Below are 6,682 nucleotides of genomic sequence, written 5' to 3'. Positions count from 1 at the left end.
TCTTCTCCTTTTTCCATTTAGGCTTAGGTTGCCTTCTCTGTGCATAAGTCCCCCACACAGACCTCTGTAGGCAGGGGCTTTAGCAGATTTCAAGTACGTTAATTTTGTCACACCCCGCCCCCCACCAAAGGGAGTGTGGAGCAAGAAACCTGTTGAATTTTATTGAGATTTCATTAAATGTAACAATTTAGATGGATTACCATTTGCACAGCATTCAGCATTCAGTGCCTCTTGTTAGGAGCGAACACCATTAGCTGGTCAATATCACAATACCCTTTGACCTGGCAATCATAGCACTAGAGGCTTCGCTTAAAAGATTATAGGGAAAGTGGGAGTGGACACAGGATGCTTATACTTAATTTTATAAAAAAAAAAAAAAAATTCTTAGCAAAATATTGGCGTAAATATGTTCTAATGATATACAACTACAAAAAAAAAAAAAAAAAAAAGATAACGACCTTGATCTATAATGGCACGTAGAGAACCATCTTTCATGAGAAAACTAGGTTAGCGCCCTCCCAGTATGTGTGGACCAACAAACATTTATACCTACAGATGTGCTTATGGATGGCTTTATCTCACCATATGTCACGGGAACCTGTTTACAAAGACGCATGAAAGGATGTTCATTGTTTCATTATTGGTTATAGCACAGTTTGCATTCATCAGGTGGGTTGACCAAACAGTTTATGGTTTATCTATTCAGCGCAATACTATGCAAAATCACATGAAAAATAAACTTACGGTTACTAACACTGGTAAATACCCAGGATATGCAAATAAGAGTGGCCAGAGTTTTGTAGGAGATAGATGCATGTCAATCTATTATGTCCCCTTTAAAAGTAATCAGATCATATTCATACCTCTGGATATACTGTGCTATGTATGTAGAATATTCTCATGTATATGTATGATACAATTACCTTTAAAGGGGGGGTATTATAGTAAAATTTTAACTTGTTTTGAGAGCATTTTAAAGCCTTTATTTTCAGCGTATCCTAAACATTCAGAAAAGATGCAAGAACAGAATTCCCATACATCCTTAGGTTATCCACTGTGATTACAGACCAAGCAGATCATTCAACTGTATAATACCTGAGTTGAGAGGACCCACACAGCTTTGGTTCCTCGGGCATGTCTTTCCATCTCTGTGGTCGCAGAGCCACTTCATACCGACTGGACACTACGTGGAGGCTCAGAGTATCCTAACAAAAATCAGCAGAAGTACTATGGCCTCGTCTAATCTACCCTCAGAAGTTACAGTGTTAATTCGAGGAGGCAGTTACAAAAACCCATCCAGGATCAAAAAGAGAGGGAGCACGGACTCCACCTTTTGATAAGAGGAGTGTCAAGGAATTTGCAAACGTGTCTTAAGATTACCATGCTCGGTTAAGATTACCATGCTCGGTTATAATGTTTTCTACTCTACAGCTTATTCAAATTCCACAGTTGTTCCATAATATGTTTATAACAATTTTTTTTTTCTCTATTCCAGGATCTCATCTTAAGACAGGTCGTTAAGTTGTCCTGTTCCTTTAATCTTTAAATCTGGATCAGCTCCACGGTATTTCTCTTTCATGAAATCAGTATCTTTGAAAAGTATGGGCTAGTTATTTTGTAGACTATCCCTAAATTTTGGTGTGATCTCTCATGATTAGATTCAAATCAGTGTGGCAAGCATGTTCCATGAATGACACATACTTCTCAGTGCATTAAACCAGGAAACACATTTATCAGTGATCCTAGTTTTGATCATTTGAATAAACTGACAACTTCAAGGTTTCTCCACTATAAAATTGCTGTTTTGCCTTTGATATTAACAAGTAATTTGTGGGGAGATTTTTGTGTAACAACTACCTTATTACAATCTTTCACCTGCTAGTTTTATTGTTGATATCTTCGGTCTCAGTTATTACTGCGATGATTGCAAAGCGATGGCTTTCTTGCTCCGTCATTCCTCCTATATTTAGCACTTGGCATTCCATCATTACAGGAGCTTTCCCTTCTCCCCTGTGTCTCTTTTCTATCTGTATGTATCATCAATATGAACACTTGATTTCTGGTCTAATAGCATTTTGGGTTTATCTTGTATACTGCCTGCTGCAGCCACAGATTCTACAAAGACCTGATTCCTTTGAGTGGAATGGTACTTAGAAACCAAGATCTGCGTGCTATGTGTTATCATTATTGGGGTATCAGTCCTTCCTGTATATGTATGTATGCGAAAAATGAAGACACCTTCAACTTCAAATACGTATGTCTAGTCTGTCCCTCTTCCATATTAACTTCTTTTGCAATAGTCGGAAATCCGTTCCCACTATCATCAATCTGTTTACTGGTTATTCAGTCCTTTAATACACAGCAAGTAGTTTTGAGTTGCTAAACAATAGCATTGTGGGGGTAACTGGGTAGCTCGGTCAGTTTTGCATCCAACTCTTGATTTCAGGTCAGGTCATGATCCTACAGTCATGGCGTCATGCCCTGCATGAGGCTCTATGCTGAGCATGGAGCCTGCTTAAGATTCTCTCTCTCTGTCCTTCTCCCCGACTCGTGCGTGCTCTCTCTCAAAAAATAAACAATAGCATTGCAAAAAATAAACCTGGCTGTGTTCAGGACTTGTTTACAAGAATTTTTCTCTTTAAACCAAGTATATAAAGTACTTTAAAAGTAACTTTGTCTATTTCTTTTTTGTTTCCATTCAATCTAGTTATATTATTCATTTGAAATAAAGTTAGATTCTTTTCTTTAATGTTTATATTCCCTTTCAAGCTCTCCGTATCTTGTGATTTACAAAAATTGGTAAATGAATTAAGTTCTGATGAAACTCTAGTTCCATAAGTACCCTAATATGTTTTTATTTGTATTGATTTCCTTTTATTTAGACATACGGTTAGACATATTTATTAAAGTTTTTGAGTTACCTCCTTAGAAATATACAATAAGTACTTTTCATTTTTCATGAAATTAATCTTTATATTATATATTCCTTTGTGTAGATAGGCCACAGGAATGGGGAGGTTAAAACGCATGGTGGAAATTGGGTGGATTCACAGAAGTTTGGTGGTTTACAAATGGTTAAGTCTTTGTATTTTCTTTATATTTGAAATCCAGGATTAAAATAAAAAAAAAATATATGTGTATACTTATATACACATATAAATATAAATCTATACATCAATATATGAAAAGAGAAAGAACTAGTGAGTATAGACTTTTAGGGTCAGAGAAAGTTTACCAAACTCTGCAGTTGATGTGCAGTTGTAGCTGCTCTGAGACTTGGACAATTTACTGGAAAAAAGCTGCCTGTCAATAAGGCATTCTTAATAACTGCCATGAAATTTCAATGAAGAAAGTTGTCCCCGACCAAGGATTCTAACTCTTCCAAATTGTCTCTTTTCTCTCACATTCCTTGTACTAGTTACTAGACTTGGACATGGGGTAGGTATCTGTTGTTCATTTTCCCTCCCAAACCATTATCTCCATCTCCCCTCTGCCCATTGATTTGCACAAACTACGCACTGTTCCTTCATGCAGCTATCAACCGATCTTCATTCTTCTTGTTCCTTGATTTTATCTCCAGAACGAGTCCTGTTACCCTGCCACTACTCTTGTCACACTACTTGAAGATTATTATATCCACTTCCAAAAACCTGGACTCTTAGTTCTTTGCTGTGCCACCAATGGTCTTGTCTTCCACATCGCCTCAGCCCCTGACTCCAATGGTGACACCTTACTTACAAGAAAGTAACCAGAAACCCTCTATAATCTCAACCATTCCAATCCAGTCATCAACTCTCATTTTACCAGCCTATATCCTCTTTATTCTCATTTTAATAACTTTTAGAACTCACAAGGACCTAAAATTCATCACTCCTACTCCCTTTCACTCTCCCACCTTAATTTCCCCTATGTGTGGAAAGAAGATCAGACTTCCCCTTAAATCCCAATGCCCAAAACTGTGTCTCATGTCAATCTCTAACAGCAAGGAATACTTCAAGAGTGTTTATGTTTCCCAGTCTATAGAAAGGCAGGGAAGAGAAAACTGGGTTAGGAATCTATGCTAGATGAAGCAATCTACAGTTTGTGGTCCAAATAGGCTGTGACTTAAGTGTGTTTTTGCACACTAGCTCCAACCCCAATTTATTATCTCTCACGTAAGAGTCATATTGCAGTTCTAGTGAGAATAAGGCTATTATAATAATAATGCCAACACTCAGGATTTTTACAAAATAATTTCAGGGGTGCCTGGGTGGCTCAGTTGGTTTAACATCCAACTCAATTTTGGCTCAGGTCATGATCTCACAGTTCATGGGATCAAGCCCCACATCAAGCTTGTGCTGAAAATGCAGAGCCTGCTTGGTACTCTCTCCTCTCTGCCCCTCCCCTGCTTGTGCTCTCAAAGAAACTTAAAAAAAAAAAATTAAGACTTTGGAGATTGATCAGTTGCTATAATTACTTATCTGTGCAACATCTCATGAATTACCGTGATGTAGTTGGAAAACACTGCTTTAGAGGTGAACTGCTTAGTGGTGTAAATATATGTAAACAAGTAACCATATATGAAGTATAAGAATGAAAGAAGCATTTTAAATCTGCTGACCAAATGGTCCCTGTTGCACCAAAACTCCAGCAGATGACAAGTATAAATTCTAGACCAAATAGTACAAGAAAAACTATCCAAAGGCATTTGAGAGTGAACAAAAGGCACGCAGATTCTGGAGATGGTCAACACTTGGAAGAAAGAAATAACACAAGGTCAGTTTCCTGATTTTCATGGCTTTTACCCAGAGAGCAAGTCCAGTCTGCACTATTTTGGTCAACTAAAACGTAGATGGAAAATCATAAGTTTTCCAACAAAATTGTTCAAGGCCTACACAACTGCTGCTGGAAAATAAAGTGTGTAGAATATCCTGGAAGAGGGCCAGAGAGGTGAAACCCCAAGTTCTGTATATAAGCATTTCCCAAATGTCTTGTTGACTCCTCAACTAGACAGAGGAGACAAATAATCCAAGCCAATACTAACAGAAGTTAATTAAAATTTGATCCACCACCCACAGGAAAAGGAACATTTTTGGTTCGAGTCGAGCTAAATTAAGTGCCTAATAAAAATACAAGAAAAGAAAATACTCTAGAGGAACATAATGGAATCCAGAGTTTCCTGAATATATTAATCACAATGTCCAGGATATAATTCAAAATTACTAGATATGTGAGAAAACAAAAACAGGAAAACATGACTCATTTTCAAGAGAAAACAAATCTGTGGAGGTCAACACTGTAATGATCCAGATGTGGGAATTAGACAATGATTTTTAAAAGCTATTATAACTATGCTTAAAATGTAAAGGAAACTATGCTCACCAAAGAAGGGAAAAAAACAAGAAACCTTAGCTGGAAAATAGAAACTATCAAAAAATAACCAAATAAAAGGTCCAGGGAGAAGACAGTGGAGGAGTACCCTAAGCTTACCATGTCCCACACATACATCTAGATAACACCCACATCACTATAAATACTCCAATAATGACCCAAAGACTGGCAGAACAGACTCTCCAGAGCTCCATGTAGAGAAGAGGCCACATCAAAGAGGGTAGGAAGGGCAGAGACATGAAAGCTAAATAGACTTATGAAATAGTCTGCAGGAGGGAGGGATGCCGTGGGTGCAGAGAGGGGAGAGGACCAGACCCCATGCCAGGTACCCCAGCCATAGGGGACCCACACAGGAAAGATAAATCCCCATGACATTGGGCTTTAAAAACGAGAGGGGCCAAATTTCTTTAGTTTTTACAACCAACGGGGTTTAACAACTGGAACTTTAAAGGTCAGCAGGTGGCTCTGCAAGAGCTTGGAGGGCAATAGGAAATGGAGTCCTCACCCTTAAAGAGATAGCACAACAAACAGCCCTAAAGAGATACAGCAAGAAGCAGCAGTTTGAGAAATGCCTGGAGTATATGAAAAGGAGATTTATTATTCTCAGAGCATGTGCTGGAGAGGCAGATATCATTGGGAGACTTCTCTGGGAACAAAGGAGTTGGTAGATGCCATTTCCCAACCCTACCCCCCAGCCTAGATATACACAGCCCTAGATATAAAGCAGGAATTCTGGGTGGCTGCAAGTCCCCTCTTAACTGACCGGTGCTGACCTTGCTGGTATCACTCACTCACTCTGCCCCCACATCTCCTGAAGATCTGCCCACCCCCCGCCCCACCCCCGCCATACGGCTTTGGCCAGATCCTATCCAAAGAAACATCCCCAATAAAGACCAGCACCACTCCAAAGTGACTCCTGCCCAAAGAAATGGGGAACACAACCACACACGCCAGTCTGACTGTGGCCCCAGCAGAGGGCTTGAAGGCACACATTGGGCCTGACTGCAGGCCCCATCCACCAATGAAAGCTTCTCAGAGGACAACACAAGGAGAGTGCCCTGCAGGCCAGTGCTACTGCGTCTCTTCCAATGATAAAAACTCAGTAAGCTAGGAAGAGTGGGGGAACTTCCTGAACTTGATAAAGAACATCTACAAAAAACCTAGCACAACATAATAAATTAATGGTGGTAAGCTAGAAGTTTTCCTCTGAAGATCAGAGATCAGGCAAACATGTTCACTTCACCATTCCCATTGAATATTGTACTGGAAGTCCTAGCTAACAAATAAGAAACGGAAATAAGAGGTATGCAGC

The sequence above is a fragment of the Panthera pardus genome, unplaced genomic scaffold (assembly GCF_024362965.1).
Source record: "Panthera pardus isolate Hobbes unplaced genomic scaffold, ASM2436296v1 HiC_scaffold_18, whole genome shotgun sequence".
NCBI classification, from domain to species: Eukaryota; Metazoa; Chordata; class Mammalia; order Carnivora; family Felidae; genus Panthera; species Panthera pardus.
The sequence above is the reverse complement of the archived record's forward strand: the minus strand, read 5'-3'. Positions refer to the sequence as shown.